This window comes from Oncorhynchus mykiss, chromosome 5, assembly GCF_013265735.2.
Source record: "Oncorhynchus mykiss isolate Arlee chromosome 5, USDA_OmykA_1.1, whole genome shotgun sequence".
NCBI classification, from domain to species: domain Eukaryota; kingdom Metazoa; phylum Chordata; class Actinopteri; order Salmoniformes; family Salmonidae; genus Oncorhynchus; species Oncorhynchus mykiss.
In genome coordinates this window covers 8955575-8975297 of record NC_048569.1, presented here as the reverse complement: position 1 = coordinate 8975297, position 19723 = coordinate 8955575, and the positions used below count along the sequence as shown (strand labels likewise).

Here is a 19723-nt window from a genome sequence, read left to right as displayed (position 1 = left end):
TGCCTTAGATCCAGGTGTCTGAACAGAAACCTGGTGATACTGACTACAGTTCTGCTGACAAATCAAACAATATACCACCTGAAATATTAAACACATCAATATGTTTCTGTTAGTAAATGATCCTATCATCTTGCTAAATGTGCGGCAAAGAATGATCCACCAGCTGCCATGTCTCAATGCTTGAAGTCACATACATTTTTTGATTTATGCAAGTCAGTTAAGAACAAATTCTTATTTACAATGACGGCCTACACCAGCCAAACCCGGACGACGCTGTGCCAATTGTGCGCCACCATATGGTGACTCCCAATCACGGCTTTGGATTTGAACCAGGGTGTCTTTTGTGACGCTTTAAGCACTAAGATGCAGTGCCTTAGACCGCTGCGCCACTCGGGAGCCCAGAACAAAACGAGAAAGGAATCTTCATAAACTCTGCCAAACACAACAAGTGGATCCAAAACCTCAATTTAATACAGCCGTTTTGGGAGCAAGGCTTTAGAGTGACTAGAAGGATATACCATCTGATGAAAATTGCCATGGCCAAAAGCACAACAAAAAAAACAGAGCGTTTTGATGAAACTATGATATTGTTGTATTCAATCCAACATCTGCCACCAAGAGTGCTGGTCTTGCTACAAGATGAACAAAAGATCGATTTTCAGTGAGCCTGGCTAGAAAAGACTCCATCACATCAAAGGATCAACGATGCCTATTGATTTGTCATTAGACCAATGTGCTACAGATGTTAATTAACGTGCTCTACCGATGTTTACGATCACACAATGGATAATTACTGCCGAATTGGTCTCAGGGCACTATTGAAAATGAGATTTATTTATTTATCCCAGAAAAAATACAAATACATATGTGCATAGAAAAATCAGGATTTATATTCATGGTCAAAATTCACAACAGGTTATTTCTCAAAACAATCTGGACATTATTTTGGGACAAACACTCATTCATATGTTCAGTTTTTGATCCAAGAAAAAGCTAAAAGATCAACAGATTTATGGTAGTGATTTTCCCCCCCGAAAAAAACTTTACGATCGTTAAGAATTGCTTTCCAAAAGTACCGGAGAGAGAGAGAGAGAGAGAGAGAGTTCATCTTATAGGAAACCACACTTTGGCACACAGAATCCCAAACATAGCTGCTGGACAAGTTGAGGTCACTCACATGGTCTGCATTTCAAACGCCACCCTATCCCCTATATAGTGCACTAGTTTTGACCAGAGCTCATAGGTCTCTGGTCAAAAGTAGTGCACTATATAGGGGATAGGCTGCCATGTGGGATGCAACCATGATTACTCTGCAGTAGCGTTTCCCCACAACTGGGTTAGGAATGTGCTGTGGGGCTGGCAATTAGCGATTAGCACATTAATGAGCGAGCAGCAATGGAGGAGTGTTTTAGCCCTGTCCAGTCCAATCACCAGCTCCCATGGCCTGACATACACAGGGCTATGTTCAGTAGCCAAACGTTGTCGAACATTGCAGATTGAAATGGCTTGAATAGAACTGAAGCGATTCTCCTTATTCTACAGGTCAGGAGGCATGTTTGTTTTTACATAGAAATATTTATATCTGAACGTTCCACAACTGTGTCCTGCTGAAGGCCCCGGTCACCAGACAGCACATCAGCTGTGTCCTGCTGAAGGCCCCGGTCACCAGACAACACATCAGCTGTGTCCTGCTGAAGGCCCCGGTCACCAGACAGCACATCAGCTGTGTCCTGCTGAAGGCCCCGGTCACCAGACAGCACATCAGCTGTGTCCTGCTGAAGGCCCCGGTCACCAGACAGCACATCAGCTGTGTCCTGCTGAAGGCCCCGGTCACCAGACAGCACATCAGCTGTGTCCTGCTGAAGGCCCCGGTCACCAGACAGCACATCAGCTGTGTCCTGCTGAAGGCCCCGGTCACCAGACAGCACATCAGCTGTGTCCTGCTGAAGGCCCCGGTCACCAGACAACACATCAGCTGTGTCCTGTTGAAGGCCCCGGTCACCAGACAGCACATCAGCTGTGTCCTGCTGAAGGCCCCGGTCACCAGACAACACATCAGCTGTGTCCTGCTGAAGGCCCCGGTCACCAGACAACACATCAGCTGTGTACTGCTGAAGGCCCCGGTCACCAGACAACACATCAGCTGTGTCCTGCTGAAGGCCCCGGTCACCAGACAACACATCAGCTGTGTCCTGTTGAAGGCCCCGGTCACCAGACAGCACATCAGCTGTGTCCTGCTGAAGGCCCCGGTCACCAGACAACACATCAGCTGTGTCCTGCTGAAGGCCCCGGTCACCAGACAACACATCAGCTGTGTCCTGCTGAAGGCCCCGGTCACCAGACAACACATCAGCTGTGTCCTGCTGAAGGCCCCGGTCACCAGACAACACATCAGCTGTGTCCTGCTGAAGGCTTGTGTTCAGTAGGGCACACCATAGCAAATGTATTTAGGAAAATGTGCATTTCTTATTGCAAAAATTGTGGTAGCACCTCCTCCGTTTCTTTCAGTTTTAAAACATTTTCTCCCTACTGGGCATGACCCTGGAAGCCTCAAGAACATGTCCATCTGGTAGACATATCTCACTAGTCTTCACTTCAAATCGATCCAACTCCTAGGTTATATCACCTTTAGTAGTGTTCAGTGTAATGAAAATATGTCAAGCGCAGACTATTATTACAACTTCCTGCAAGTCTTCACTTGGAAAAACATCACACTAACATTTTTCTAGTTATAGTGCATGACGATGAGAAGAGTTTAAACGTTGATATGTACATGAGCTCCTTCAAATGATGCATCCTAAATGGACACACTGTTCCCTATGTAGTGCACTACTTTGACCAGGGCATATATAGGGCTCTGGTGTAGTCCACTACATACTAGTGCACATGTATAGTGAATAGGGTGCCACATGGGACGCAAAACCAAAGGTTTAGCTCAGCTCCCACGGTCTGGTTAAGTCATGCTGAAAAGCACAGCTAGGATCTGAGAGCACAACACCTCACGCAAATTCCATACATTGCAAGACCCATTCATTTTGACTGAAGTTTTACCGCGACAATGGGCCTTGAATCAAATCCGTTCTCAACCCAATTATGTTAAATCAAAAGATTTTTTTTTTTGCAATTCCATTTTTTTTATTCTATCCAGAGAAGACTTCAATTGAGGTATTCATAAAAAAAACAGCTTTATCTTTGACTGGGCAACATTTATAAAATAATATTTAAAAATTGGGTGATGGACTTTCAATTGCATTGAAACGCAAACTATTTCCTTACTCTACAATGACTGCAAAACTACTCAAATACCTGTCCTTGATGAGCGTATAGGGCTTGTCAGCTAATATAATTCATTGAACTGCTTGCATTTTGACTGGTACTGTGTATACACACACACACGTATATATATATATATATATATATATATATATATATATATATATATATATATATATATATATATATATATATACACACATACATACATACATACATACATACACACACGTATATATATATATATATATATATAATATATATATATATATATATATATATATATATATATATATATATATATATATATATATATATATATATATATATATATATATATATATATATATATATATATATATATATATATATATATATATATATATATACACACACATACATACATACATACATACATACATACATACATCTACTCATTCAAGGGGTTTTCTTAATTGTATTATTTTCTACATTGTAGAATAATAGTGAAGACATCAAAACTATGAAATAACACATATGGAATCATGTAGTAACCAAAAAAAAGTGTTAAACAAATCCAAATATATTTTATATTTGAGGTTCTTCAAAGTAGCCACCCTTTGCCTTGATGACAGCTTTGCACACTCTTGGCATTCTCTCAACCAGCGTCATGAGGTAGTCACCTGGAATGCGTTTAAATTAACAGGTGTACCTTGTTAAAAGTACATTTGTGGAATTTCTTTCCTTCTTAATGCATTTGAGCCAATCAGTTGTGTTGTGACAAAGTATGGGTGGTATACAGAAGATAGCCCTATTTGGTAAAAGACCAAGTCCATATTATGGCAAGAACAGCTCAAATAAGCAAAGAGAAATGACAGTCCATCATTACTTTAAGACATGAAGGTCAGTCAATGTGGAAAATGTCAAGAACTTTCAAAGTTTCTTCAAGTACAGTTGCAAAAACCATCAAGCGCTTTGATGAAACTGGCTCTCATGAGGACCGCCACAGGAAAGGAAGACCCAGAGTTACCTCTGCTGCAGAGGATAAGTTCATTAGAGTTACCAGCCTCAGAAACTGCAGCTTAAATAAATGCTTTACAGAGTTCAAGTAACAGACACATCTCAACATCAACTGTACAGAGGAGACTGCGTGAATCAGGCCTTCATGGTCGAATTGCTGCAAAGAAACCACTACTAAAGGACACCAATAAGAAAAAGAGACTTACTTGGGCCAAGAAACATGAGAAATGGACATTAGACCTGGGGGGAATCTGTCCTTTGGTCTGATGAGTCCAAATTTGAGATGTTTGGTTCCAACCGCCGTGAACGGATGATCTCAGCATGATGGTGTGCTTTGCTCAAGGTCATTTTTTTCCCCTTTTTGGCACGGGCATTCGAACCAACAGCCTTTTGGTTACTGGCCCAACACTCTAACCACTAGGTTAGTTGCCGCCAAAACTGACTCAGTGAGGAATGTTATTTGTCTGTAAGGAAGAGACTGTGTGTCTTACCAGTATCAAAGCATTACTCAACAGGGATCTCCGCCGCTAGGACCTTCCTTGTCCTAGTCCCAAATGGCACCCTATTCCCTATATAGTGCGCTACATTTGACAATAGCCATACGTTCTGAAGAGGGAGGATGAGTTATGGCTAGTAATGGAGCCAAAACCAACACGGAGGGGGGAGTTCCCATGTCAAATGATCGTCCCATTGTTGTGGAAATACGCCTGGGATTACTTTTACAATGTACATAATACACATACTCTTTCATGGAGAAGCTTACCTCAGAAAAGGCACGAAACCATTTCCTAAAATAAAAACAGGTAAGAGAAGAAGAAAAAAAGTCTGTTTGTTTAAATTAGCCATCTTTAAACTACGCTTAATGTTTAATGGCCAGAAGCATATATATATATATATATATAAATATGAGAGAGAGAGAGAGAGAATCTGACAGCTGACCTTGGTGAGAAAAAAGTTCTCCAGTGTCCTAAGGGGGAGGGGGGAGGGGAGATGAATGAATGTCTGTCGTAGCGCAGGCAGTCATAGTAATTTATGTTCGCCGAGTAACAAATTAATAGAAAGAGTAGATAATTGTTTCAGTGTTAACAACGGCTCCGTGAGATACTTCAATTTCACCGGCAGTAAGTAACGAGTCTAGAGGCTCACAACTTACAACAAAGCCAATGCTGCTCAGTGATCTTTATTTTACTTCAAGTACTATCTGTAATGTTCAGTTTGAAGGTCCAATTGATTTATTATTATTATTATTATTATTATTATTATTATTATTTTATTTAACTAGGCAGGTCAGTTAAGAACAAATTATCATTTTACAACGACGGCCTACACCGACCAAACTCTAACCCGGACGATGCTGGGCCAATTGTGCGCCGCCCTACGGTACTCCCAATCATGGCCGGTTGTGATACAGCCTGGAATCGGTCTGGCGTGACACCTCTTAGACCGCTGTGTCACTCGGGAGCCCCAATGCAGATGTTTTATATCAATATCAAATCATTTATATGTAACAATTAAGTGCCTTACTGTAATAGTTCTCCATAAAAATTGTTAAATGTCTTATTTTTTTTCAAATAGCTTTTTAGCAAAACAAATATTTCTCAAGCAATAATTTTTCTGGTCTGTGGGGGGGGACTGAAAACTAGCTGCTATTGGCAGAGAGGTTTGGAACTCTTTGTTACTGGTCTATTATTGATTGAACACCTGGTGATGTCTGAAACTCCCCTCATGCAAAACCTGCTGACTAGATCGTCCTGTGTAGACTGTATTTTCAACCAGCAACTATCAGGAAATAACACTGATCAAATTGTTCACAATTTTACAGTGTTAGTTTCTACAGCTGTTGTACGATATGATACAAAATGCAAGGGAAAAAAATATTTTTGACTGCACTGGGCCTTTAAATTTAGACTAGTGTACTGTATATTCCTGGTAGATATCCATGAAGAAGAACTGTTAACGTTAGGACCCTTCAAGGCCATTTTTGTCCGACTTCCTCAAAAGGCACTTTGTAACATGACCCTTCCAGCACTACCTAATGTCCTACCAATGACACCTGACACAACAAAGCCCTCCCTTCATAATGAGCGCCAGTATTAATCAAAAAATAGATACCATGTTCTCCCCCTCCCACCTGTGTAGAATGGGCTGATGCACAGAAACAGAAGCACAGAGAGCGAGAGAGGGGGAGAGAGAAGAGAAGGGCAGTAAGAAACCAAAAGAAAGACAAAAAGAAACAGAGGTAGAGAGAATGACAGAAAGAGAAAGAAAGGAGTAAGAAAGAGAGAGAGGGGAGAGTGGAGAGCGAGAGAAGAGACGGCGCGACATTGGACTGAGGAGCTAGCTGATTATTTTGTCTCTGCGACAGTGGAGCCCTCGAGGAGCCCACAGTGCCCCCCGAATCACAGCCACCTTTCACAGAGGATTCTCCTTTTTCAACATCCGCTTCTCCTGGCAACGGCCAGCCCAGCCACTCCAAACACTCATAAAGACGAGAGAGGAGGCAGTGGAGTGAGGAGAGGGGGGGGCAAATGGCCTCCAGCCCCCACTGGGGCTTAGTTGGGCTCCAACGAGGGGAGCAGCAGACCCCCTTGGCCCAGCCCAAAATGTAGGAGCTTGTTAACACTCCTCGTGCCCCTCAGGAGAGCCATTTTGACCAGGCCTGTTTTGCCAAAGTAATAAAATAAAAAAGAAGTTGAATAAAATAATGAAATTGAGCAGCTGGAAGCCTTGTTGGGACCAACACAGTATTAAAATGCAACTTCAAAATTCATAAGTCTTCAGCGTCTACAAATATCATTACTCAGTGTGGATGGCTGATGTAAGTATGTTCGCATCATTACCCCTCTTCATACCACTTGTTGACAGCAAGGTAACAGACTCCAACTGGAGCACATCTCTGTCTGCAAAAGCCCTTAGAGCAGAAGAGGCTGCTTGGAGACAAACAGCTCCTGGAGGTGCCTGACATCCGTTAACTTGCAAATGCAGTGACCCGGAGTTCCATGAGTGTGTAGAAATGTTGGCAACGTTGTGCACACGGAGTCCATCTCTCTCCATTTAAGATGAAGAATGAATTGAATGGATGGATGAATTACAAAACCCCATGCAAACGGTTGGGTTCTCTCCTTCCTGTGGATCGTTTATTTGCTGAAAAGTTCACTTCTTTTGACCAGAGCATTATGGGTCCTGGTCAAAAGTAGTGCACTAAATAGGGAATAGGGTGCCATTGGACCCTGATCAAAAGTAGTGCACTAAATAGGGAATAGGGTGCCATTGGACCCTGGTAAAAAGTAGTGCACTAAATAAGATACAGGATGCCATTTGGGACACATCCAGGGAGACGTCCAGGGTCTCTCAGGCTAAATGTTCAGGACTAAACACAGAGTCACTCTGGACTCTCTCTAAGACGCTGTGACCCGGTGAGAGCCTGCTAGCTAAGTGCATTGTACACCACATTCTAATTAGGGAACTAACGCCTTCAGTGCAAAACAATGTTAGAAATGTGGTGATCTATGGCTCTGGACCAAGTGGTGCGTAAATTAGGCCTTGCTCTGTAGTTTATCCTCTGGTTCAAGTTTGAATCCCACATACTATTTTCAAACCAAGGCCTTTTCAAGAAATTACATCATGGCCTAGCAGTTAAGAGCATTGGGCCAGTAACCGAAAGGTCTCTGGTTCGACTAGGTGAAACATCTGTGGATGTGCCCTTGAGCAAGGCTCTTAACCCTAATTGCTCCTGTAAGTTGCTCTGCATAAGTGTTTGCTAAATTACGAAAATTTTTAAAATGTAAACCTTGAGAATTTCAGTGGGATGCTCGTATCATATTACAATAGCCATTACACACATCCTATCCTTTTATGAAACTAGACTGAGGACTCAGGTAAACCTGAGCATGCATGCATATGTTTTGCTAGCCTGAAATGTACCTTGCAGGTGGATTGTGGTTGGACAAGGTTTGGCCTCTCTCCAGTGGACTGCCAATAGCTCTTGTTATCACGCTACACAGGTGCACATGCCCAAATCTGTGTCGTCCCAGGGAGGTAAAGGTGGGGCCTTATAAGGACTGTGAGGATTATGGAATTTTGGGTAATGATGAATTGACAAATGTTTTGATATTGTAATTCGTCTTTAAAAATGAGCTATGACATACCTAACGAATACAACACAGTTTTAGAGACACCCCTGTCTCAAGAACTAATGGTTGGAACTTTTGGAAATCAAGCTTCTCCTCCTGACCGTGCCGTTCTGTTCGTAAAATGATTACCAACTTTACTCATTTTTATTTCTAATTGAAAAACTGCTATTGGATAAACTGTATCTAATCGAATATGAAGTTGAATCCCCCCTTCTCCTAAAATAAATGCATTAAGATGATGGACGATTAAATGTTTTCTGTTCACAGATATTGTCCATTATTGTCGGTCACCCTGGGACCTATTGCAGCTTGGGACCTATTGGGACCTATTGCAGTCACCCTGGGACCTGTGTCATCACTCGATAAGTACATTCCTCAGTATTACCCAATCTGACACATCTTTATATTAATTTACAGCTATATTCACCCAATACATACATTTCTCAATAAGTAAACAAAAACATCACAGTGGACTGCACCCCGAGTATTCTGGCAAGAGGCAGAACATTAGAAACAAGTGTGTTTATTAGCGAATAACAAATCACCAAATGAGAGAAAGTTGGAATCAAACTCGTCATATGGTAATTACCGTAAATTGTCCTTTACATACAATTTACAACAGCTTGAGTAAATCCACTTGCGGTAAAATGTAATAAATGAAATAAAAAGGAAAATCATTGGTATAAAAGTAAGCATCTTTATGTTCCCTGGAAGAAAGAAAACATAATGATCTGATCCTAATAAGACCCTTATGGAAAATATCAAAACTAATGACATTTTTCTAAAAACGACTCAAATGCCCCAGCAGCGTGCAAACACAACAGTACAGTGTTGTAGTGTTGGCAATACTTCAAGGTGTTTCCACCCCCATGCATCGCTGTAGAAGCCAGGGTTGTGGAAAAGTGCTAACAGGAATCAATCAATTGGGTGTTTTAGAACAGAACCCTTAGACCACCCTTACACAAAGCAGGCACATTCAGGTCTTCGTGTGCCCGAGGCCATCCGCCTGTTTAACAGGAACATTAAAGAAGACCTAGGGACTATTCTAGAGATAGTTTAGCCCCGACATTAATTAAGAACTGTGGCTAACATTGGACTTGTAGTTTCTTAAATTGCACCATGGACTTTTAACTGATGTCTTAATGTTTTTTTTAAAGTTTATACTGTGTGTTTGTCCTGTCTGAAGCCCTCTGTCAGCACTGAACGAATTGCCCCTAGGGGATTAATAAAGTTGTATTGTATTCAACCTTGGCCTGAGCTACGTCCCAAATTACACCCTATTCCCTATTCAGTGCACTACATTTGACCAGGGCCCATCTGGCTCTGATCAGAAGTAGTGCACTACAGAGCCTGGGAACAGATGTGTGTGTGTGTGTGTTTAAATTCAGGACGGCATATTCCTACCCTTCCAATATTTCTGCATGTCTCTAGCTGTTGATGCTTGTCATTCCAAATGTCTAATGAACATGGTAGCCGGTAGCCTAGTGGTTAGAGTGTTAAGATTTATAACCGGAAGGTTGCAAGATTGAATCCCCGAGCTGACAAGGTAAAAATGTGTTGTTCTGCCTCTGAACAAGGCAGTTAACCCCACTGTTCCTAGGCCATCATTGAAAATAAGAATTTGTTCTTAACTGACTTGCCTAGTTAAATAAAGGTAAAAAAAATCCAAATCTTTCTAGCAGCTTCTGAGGCTTTTCTTTACCAGTCATCCTCTGAACACAACAAACTGAATAGTTTATTATTCACCGTGTGCATTCCATGTGTGAAGTCATTCAATATATTTTGATCTGAGCAGTACACGGAGGGTAGTTTTGAACACCAAAAACACTACAACCCTCTGTTCGTTGACGCTTAAGATGAGAAATAGCCTCAGATATGACACCGTCAGGTTTAAGGGTGGCATACTGTATTTGCTTTAGTCACTACGATCACCAATTAACTGATTGAACAAAGCCCTTAAAAGTGCTCAGCATGTAACATGTTATGCCTGCTGTGCTAAAAATACGACACAAAGCCTTTGATTCAAGTGGAGCGGTGCATTTTTATGCCAAACGCAATTACATAGCGGAACAGCCGACTCCTCAGATCTTCCACAATTACGGGATAACGACAGCTCTCTCCGCAGACATAAACTACACTCCACGGAACTCGCAAGGTTCTGTGTTTATTGTCAGGAATTCTGGTAGTCATAACAACACCTCTAAATATAAAATTGCAACAGGTCATTAGACAAATAGAGTACATGGAACAGAAATGTTCAACACCCAACCCCCCCCCCCCCCCCTCCCCAATTGGTATATGCCATGCCACCATGTGTCCCAATAGCTGTAATTAGGGTGGCAACATGTTGTGACATTCTGAAAGGTTGGTTGGGTTGGGGAGGTTGATGTGAAATGTAAGGTCATGCCTTGAACTTCGAGCTGAAACAGATGTACTGAATCATATCGAGGATCAGCCGTGGTGACAAGAAAAACATGGGGAAATAATGTCGTCTCCAACTTTTTGAGGTTTCGAGGGTTCTGAACATTGCACTTGAACAGTTGCACAGTTCAGTGAATCTGATGTGACTGCCGTTCATGCAGGTACAGTAAATCATGGTACAGAAGCTCAGCTGAACAGGACCACCCCATATCGTGTGCCTGACTGAAAGTGCAGTAATGCAAAGATATATGGACCCTCTCGGCCAATGGGGTAATTAAATAAATCAACTGGTTGCACAGTGAGCAATAACATCGTACAATGTTCGACTGTGGAGGTCCGTAAGTGAGATTACTTGGCCTTTGCCCAAGATATAACACAGTTTACTGTCCCATAACAGTATTTTGCAGGAGCGACAATCAAATGTAAGAAATGTGATTATGTTAGGGCAAAATCTTGGCTGATTTATTACTTCTTATTTCCATTTGTTAGAATAGGTTCACAGGGCTACTATCCTGCATGGCCTTGTTTGGAGTTGAACTGCAGGGAGTCCAAGTTCCTGGGGTCTGAACAGGCATGTTTGGTCCACTGCCTCATAAAACCTCTAGTCCAATGCAGATGCTGGGGGAGACGAAGGAGATAGTGGCCTGGTGGGAGACTTACAGAGATGCTGGTAGACGAAGGAGATAGTGGCCTGGTGGGAGACTTACAGAGATGCTGGGGGAGACAAAGGATGGAGTGGCCGAGTGGGAGACTTACAGAGATGCTGGGGGAGACGAAGGAGGGAGTGGCCGGCTGGGAGACTTGGCACGAGTAAAGGCTCTTGAGCGTGCTTCTCAACCAGACTAATTTATTTTCTGCGTGCTCATCAGTGTGAGGGAGTAGCAGTGGTGAGGGGTTAGAAATGGTTCCCTGAAGCCTGGAAGACTTCCCAACCATTTCCTCCCTCCCTTCCCCTCGCCAGAGCAGAGCAGGGAGCTGCTGCTGGAATCCAGCTCAGGTTCACAGAGTTAAGATCAGAGTCTTCCATCAGCCATTTACCCCGAGCCTTTCAGAAGGTCCAAACAACACGACAGCTGGAACCGTTGGAAAATATTGAAATTATCAATTTAAAAAAAAAGCTACATCAGCAATAAACTTTCTCAGACAAGTGACAAAGACATTTTGGATTTATGGTAAAATAGGATTGTCAATAAATAAAAGGGGGAAATGTTAAATGTGGAGCACTATGCCAGTACTGCACTTCTGAGTAAGTCTGTAATGATGTAGTGGTTACAAGGTTTGTTGCAGAAACACTGAAATGTAGGCTATCGAACTCCATGGCATTTATGAATGACAGTGAAACGGTTCTCTGAATGACTGCAAACAGGTCCACAGGAAGGCCTCTGTGCATTACGGACGTCAATAAAGCTCTACAGCGATAAGCTGTCATGAAAGTCGCTGTCGCTAGCCATAGATTCTTTATTTCTGCGTCCCATAGCCTGTCAGGGTTCAAGGTCAACAAACATGATTAATATGGTGGGTAAACAGTTCCAGTCAAATTACAGTCCTGATTCCAGTCAAATTACAGTCTGTGTTTTTTAAATGGACTGGCAGCTCAGACATTTTTCTTCACAAACAATTTAGTCAAACGCAATTCATAAGTCAACATAATTTAATCTCTTTAAGTTTCCTATGGGGTGGGGTGGGGGTGGGGGGGATACCCAGCCAGCTCTTGCCAGTGAAAACATTAAGAACATGAGTTCTCTCTCTGGGTACGCTCAGATCAAAGCTATAGCGCTGCCTCAAGAATTTCTAAAGGAACTCTCCTCCCTGTGGGTAACAAGGGCTCTTATAGATGCCTCCAGTCCAGTACCACTTCAAATTATTAATCACCACCTAACTACCATGGGTCATGACACAGTACACAACATGATGTCTGCATGCATATACAGTGGGCCTCTACTGTGAATGGAATTAATGGATATGTGGCTCCCATTTAAGAAACGTATTAGTTTGACTAGACAATCTCTGGCGAGAAAAAAAAATGTTTAAAAAAATAACTGTAAGCATTTCATATCTAAATATGAATAATAGTGTCCCACAAGGTGGCTAAGCCCAGTATCACTTCCAGGGCAACAATTAGTCCTCTAGTATCCATGTATGGGTCACAACCAGAACCATTAAATAAGGCCAGAAACAAACTTTATAGTTTTGTTCAAGATGCCAAAGCGTGGAGTTACCGGAGGTCTTCGAGGTTGGTAGGACCTACATCCGTTAATGTTGTTCTGCTATGCCTCTTTATTTGCAGTTACCTAAGCAACAAAGCCTCTGGTTCGAGGTGTTAAACCTTTTTAATGTAAACAAGCTTTATGACTAGTCCTGAAAGACTACAACCACTCACGGCCAACAGAAGTGTGATTAGCTATGTGAGGCATTCATCTCGTTCGTTCTACCCCCAGTGAATGGAAAATGTAAGTTCATGAGAGGAAACAGGTTTAGTATTTTAGGGGCAGTTGGAGAGATGTCTGCTAAGCTAGTCTTCCTAGTGTGAACGTAACGCCATCAGGAGAGCAGGGGGGGGGGGAATAGCTTCATTCCAAGTTCACTGTTTATTTTTCCTACAAGGAAATGTAGGAGAAATAAACAGTGAGGGAAGATGACCCCTAACAAAACCCTGGTCAATACCCTCAGGTCTGCACTTTTATATCTATACAACAATAAGACAAAGGCCAATTACTTTTCCTGACTTACTGAGGATTCTTGAGGAAAAGAGTTGTTTCAATGTGTTGGCAACCGGGTGCTATTCAAAACAATGGCACATGAAGATGCAATGAGCACTTATGGGGTAATCAGGTTACCAGACAGACTGCTGCATAGATTGCCAAGGCAACTAGTGTCAGCCCCCGACAGTTTGTGGCTTTATGGGACTAAATGATTTTACGTCCCCTTGCTTCCTTCGATTTGACCGTACTGCCCATTTGGTAACCTCAGCCGCAAGCGAGGTATTTGTCTTTCAGAAACTGTCCCCTCCCACCAGTGGCACGTTAAATGATTAATAATGGACTTCAACGATAGTGAAAACTAACAAACTATGTTCGGCACTATCACAACTTGCAACTGGGAGTTTGGGTTGAAATTTCTCCCTGCCCGTTTCAGCGCTTTATGCGTTGCGAAGACTGTTACAAATTGGCATCTCTTTTGTCTCACATACACATACACAGACCCCCTTCTTACTGACAGCAGAGTGAAACAGCAATGGCGCTAGACAAACTAGAAAGCAGTATGTGGAAAACTGAATGTCTGAGCTAGACTTTTTTTTAAAACAGATAACATGAGAAGACTCCAAGTCAACTGTGACAAAGGGCCACGTTTACCTTTTTAAATTACCCACAGTCACCTTCAATTAAAGGCCAACGTGAGCTGGGCAATGTGGCCCATCATAGAAGCTTTGCGGTCAGTTCATTATCCCTAAAAATGTCTGAAGGCTATTTTCACTGATTCACAGCATGGCTCTTCATGAATCTTAATTGTTACGCAGTAGGAATAACAAATACATGTATGCACAATGTGGTACACATCTCATGCCACAGTCAGCCCGACTACGCGAGAGTAGTCTCCCCACGCACACTGTAATTTATGGGTTGGTGTTTTATCACGATCCGGCTCCCATTTCATTTTCCATGGGGTTTGAAGCCTTGGCAGCATCCTTAAAACCGACAGCCATTTCCTTCCTCTGACTGGTTAGAGAGTGAAAGACATTGCGTGGCATTCACACCAGTTATGACATGAGCGTTTCCTCCAAAAGTTGAGATCCTTCCCCAGACCCTCAACACCACAATGAAGGACTACAACAGTAGGCTCATCAACACTAGTTTATAAGGGAAGGAAATGTGAGAATGCGATGAGAAACATTGAAGAGGGAAGGTGAGAACGCGATGAGAAACATCGAGGGGCTAGAGAAGGTGAGACTGTGATGAGAAACATTGAAGAGGGAAGGTGAGACTGTGATGAGAAACATTGAAGAGGGAAGGTGAGACCGTGATGAGAAACATTGAAGAGTCTAGAGAAGGTGAGACTGTGATGAGAAACATTGAAGAGGGAAGGTGAGACCATGATGAGAAACATTGGAGAGGGAAGGTGAGACCGTGATGAGAAACATTGAAGAGGGAAGGTGAGAATGCGATGAGAAACATTGAAGAGGGAAGGTGAGAACGCGATGAGAAACATTGAAGAGGGAAGGTGAGAACACGATGAGAAACATTGAGGGGCTAGAGAAGGTGAGACTGTGATGAGAAACATTGAGGGGCTAGAGAAGGTGAGACCGTGATGAGAAACATTGGAGAGGGAAGGTGAGACCGTGATGAGAAACATTGAAGAGGGAAGGTGAGAACACGATGAGAAACATTGAGGGGCTAGAGAAGGTGAGACTGTGATGAGAAACATTGAGGGGCTAGAGAAGGTGAGACCGTGATGAGAAACATTGGAGAGGGAAGGTGAGACCGTGATGAGAAACATTGAAGAGGGAAGGTGAGAACGTGATGAGAAACATTGAGGGGCTAGAGAAGGTGAGACCATGATGAGAAACATTGAAGAGGGAAGGTGAGAACGTGATGAGAAACATTGAAGAGGGATGGTGAGACCGTGATGAGAAACATTGGAGAGGCTAGAGAAGGTGAGACCGTGATGAGAAACATTGAAGAGGGAAGGTGAGAACGTGATGAGAAACATTGAGGGGCTAGAGAAGGTGAGACCGTGATGAGAAACATTGGAGAGGGAAGGTGAGAACGTGATGAGAAACATTGAGGGGCTAGAGAATGTGAGACCATGATGAGAAACATTGAAGAGGGAAGGTGAGAACGTGTTTTAGCCAACAGCAGCTTATGGTGTGAAAACTGGGCCAAGGTGTCAGAGAGCCAGCCATAACACCCCGGTTTGTTTGTGTTTTCAGCCACCTAAGGGACTCTTTGTTTGGTAACGTGTTGTCTACACTGACAGACACTGACCCTTTGCTCGAATTGATGTTCAATTAGACCCTCAACAACCCGACAACTCGAAATCGACGCCTCAGATGATCTGACCTTGTACGACCCCCCCCGCCACATAAAAAAATAACAGAGTGGCTGCAGTTCTGGATTTTTCTGGAAACCCGATTTGCCGTGGCTAAACATACGGAAATTCCTGCACAGGTGCTGGATTTCATTTTACCTAGCTGCTGCTGAGTGCTCCGCTGCCTCTTACCCCCTGGTGTGGCAGGGTAGCCAAGTGGCTAGAGCGTTGGACTAGTAACCGGAAAGTTGCAAGTTCAAGTTCAGGAGGCAGGCATACAGTAGTGTTATTTTTTTGAGCAACTCTGGCAGCAACTACAAACATATCAGCTTGCATCGTTACACAAAACACCGTTTTTTTTATGCCCAATGCAATGTGTACTGAAATATCCGTTACAGACAGAGAAGGTCGTAGAAAATATGGTTTAGTCTGGTTTGGAAATTCTGTGGTTGTAGCCTTCATAAAGGCACTGAACCTTCGTTCAAATCCCTACAGGGTTTATATTTCAGCTGTTCAGAGACATAGATTAGGATTAGGCTACATTATCATGGTTCAGAAGAGGGTGAGTAAAGAGAGAAACGTGAAGGGAGGTGGAGTATGAGTTGCAACTAATGTGTGCATCAAAAAATCCTGTATTTGAAGCCACGGCCTAAAAAAAAAAAATGTAAAAACGCCCCTGGTTTCAGCGGTTTGAGGACACTGACGTGTGGTGAGCCGGACTGAAATGAATCGGCCACTTGTCTTCTGAGGAGGAAGCATGTTTCACAGCTGGGGGAAGAGGACCCTCACTAAGGTACATTCAACCTCCTCACATGACTGCTAGGGAGAGTGCCTGAAAATGTGAGTCTCTCATCATTAGCAAGCAGTAAATCCTATTTATTTTTTTGTCAGGGGATTTCAGTCATTCCTTCAAAACCAGGGAAGGAACAACAAGCCCAGTAAACAGTATTTAAAAAGTACTCATCATCCTAGGTGATTAGGAGCAATTTATATTTAAATAAATGTTTAACACAGTTTGAAACTGAAAACTCATGTTCTTGCTTCACCATTTAAGTGCTAGGATTCTAACATCGCCACGATGAAGGAGTTGAAAAGTGAAATGACAGACTTCAGAATCTTATTCCTAGACAAATATGGGAACATTTAATGAGATATTCTTAAAACGCCACTAACTGTCCTTTTGAACTCTCCCCTTAACACAAAGTACCGATTCACTGTGTGTCTGACATGGACGGCAAAAAGAGAAAGTCTTAGATGCTCAGCCAAGGGGCGAAGGTCCAAATAAACGGTTATCCTCTTCTCTCTTCCATAGATGGAGGGAAACCAAACAACACATGTGATCAATGGCGTAGCAGAGCTGTAGAAATGTTCCCTTGTTGAAGCTCAACATCACCAGCTGGGCACACACACAGACTTTTTGGACCCGAAGAACAATCTCCGGCGTGTAATTCTCAAGATGGAAGGTTGACAGAGCACAGATTTATCAAATTGCACCTTGGTGCAGCACATCGAGCTGCGTTGGGCTACAAATTACAACCGTTGACACTTGCACAACCTAAACTTTCCACCCAGGAGTTGCTCCAGGAGTTGCTCCAGGAGTTGCTCCAGGAGTTGCTCTCGCTGACCGGGGTAGGGGTAGCCAGGTGGAAACCATGGTCAGCCATAGAAAAATGCTTATTGAAATTCTCAATTATCGTAAATTTATCAGTGGTGACAGTGTTTCCTAGCCTCAGTGCAGTGGGCAGCTGGGAGGAGGGGCTCTTATTCTCCATGGACTTAACAGTGTCCCAGAACTTTGGGGAGTTTGTGCTACAGGATGCAAATTTATTTTTGAAATAGCTAGCCTTTGCTTTCCTAACTGTCTGTGTATATTGGTTCCTAACTTCCTTGAAAAGTTGCATATCGCGGGGGCTGTTCGATGTTAATGCAGAATGCCACAGGATGTTTTTGTGCTGGTTAAGGGCAGTCAGGTCTGGAGTGAACCCAGGGCTATATCTGTTCCTGGTTCTACATTTTTTGAATGGGGCATGCTTATTTAAGATGGTGAGGAAAGCACTTTTAAAGAATAACCAGGAATCCTCTACTGACGGAATGAGGTCAATATTCTTCCAGGATACCCGGGCCAGGTCGATTAGAAAGGCCTGCTCGCTGAAGTGTTTTAGGGAGTGTTTGACAGTGATGAAGGGTGGTTGTTTGACCGCAGACCCATTACGGACGCAGGCAATGAGGCAGTGATCGCTGAGATCCTGGTTGAAGACAGCAAAGGTGTATTTCGAGGGCAGGTTGGTTAGGATGATATCTATAAGTGTGCCCGTGTTTACAGAATTGGGGTTGTACCTGGTAGGTTCATTGATCATTTGTGTGAGATTGAGGGCATCAAGCTTAGATTGTAGGATGGCCAGGGTGTTAAGCACATCCCCGTTTAGGTCACTTAACAACACAAGCTCTGAAGATAGATGGGGGGCAATCAATTCACATATGGTGTCCAGGGCACAGTTTATACTTAATCTGTGCCTGGTGTTAGCTAGTTGCTGGTTAGCTAGGACTTCATCTGTGCCTGGTGTAAGCTAGTTGCTGGTTAGCTAGGTCTTCAGCCAGCATGGAACAAACAAGGGGGGGGGGGGGGGGGGGGGGTCATTCAAAACAGTTGTCAAGTCAACACATCTGTCAGTGCTGCTGTGAACCACTTCACAAGAGATATGCCAAATGGGAGACATAAAAAAAAAGTATGTATATATTATCATTGATGAAATTTAAATGGTGTTTGCTTTGTGTATCACCAAATTTCCTTGAGATGACATAGGCATTTCAACGAACTGTCAGTCAAGGCGAGCACATGAACATAAGCTTGCCACCCCCACAGCCTGTAGGTAGCCAAATATATATTTTTTGGAATTGAAAATGATACCATTTGTACGTCGAAATATCCCTGTATACTGTATAAACGGTATATCGCCCAAGGCTATCTTCCACCTCTGAGCTCCTTACTCACTATGTACTTTGTTGTTACTCAAAGAACAAACTGACAGAACACAAACTGAGTCAACAGATGAACACAGTCAAAAGATGTAGACTCATGTAGACAGTCAACAGATGTAAACAGTCAGACGTAGACAGTCAGATGTAGACCGTCAACGGATGTAGACAATCAATTGTTGACAGTCAACAGACGTACACAGACATAGGACAGAAGTAGACAGTCAGCAGATGTAGACAGATGTAGACAGTCAGCAGATGTAGACAGTCAATTGTAGACAGTCAAAAAATGTAGACAGATGTAGACAGTCGTCAGATGTAGACAGTCAACAGCTGTAGACAGTCAACAGATGTAGACAATCAATTGTAGACAGATGTAGACAGTCAACAAATGGAGACAATCAACAAATGTAGACAGTCAACAAATGTAGTCAGATGTCGACAGTCATTTGTAGACAGTCAACAGATGTAGACAGCCGGATGAAGACAGTTAACAAATGTAGTCAGATGTCGACAGTCAGATGTCGACAGTCAACAAATGTCGACAGTCAACAAATGTCGACAGTAATTTGTAGACAGTCAACAAATGTAGTCAGATGTCGACAGTCATTTGTAGACAGTCAACAGATGTCGACAGTCAGATGTCGACAGTAATTTGTAGACAGTCAACAAATGTAGTCAGATGTCGACAGTCATTTGTAGACAGTCAACAAATGTAGACAGTCAACAGATCTAGACAGTCAACAGATGTAGACAGTCAATAGATGTAGAATGTCAACAAATGTAGACAGATGTAGACAGTCAACAGATGTAGACAGATGTAGCCAGTCAACAAATGTAAGACAGGTATAGACAGTCAACATATGTAGCCAGTCAACAGATGTAGACAGTCCTTT

At 42.8% G+C, this 19723-nt stretch overlaps 1 protein-coding gene across 2 annotated transcripts in view; it reads right to left on the bottom strand.

Annotated features, from left to right (window-relative positions):
* The window catches only part of ror2 (receptor tyrosine kinase-like orphan receptor 2), a 127789-nt gene that overhangs the window by 53243 nt on the left and 54823 nt on the right, over positions 1-19723 (bottom strand). The gene's annotated exons all lie outside the window — the stretch shown is intronic.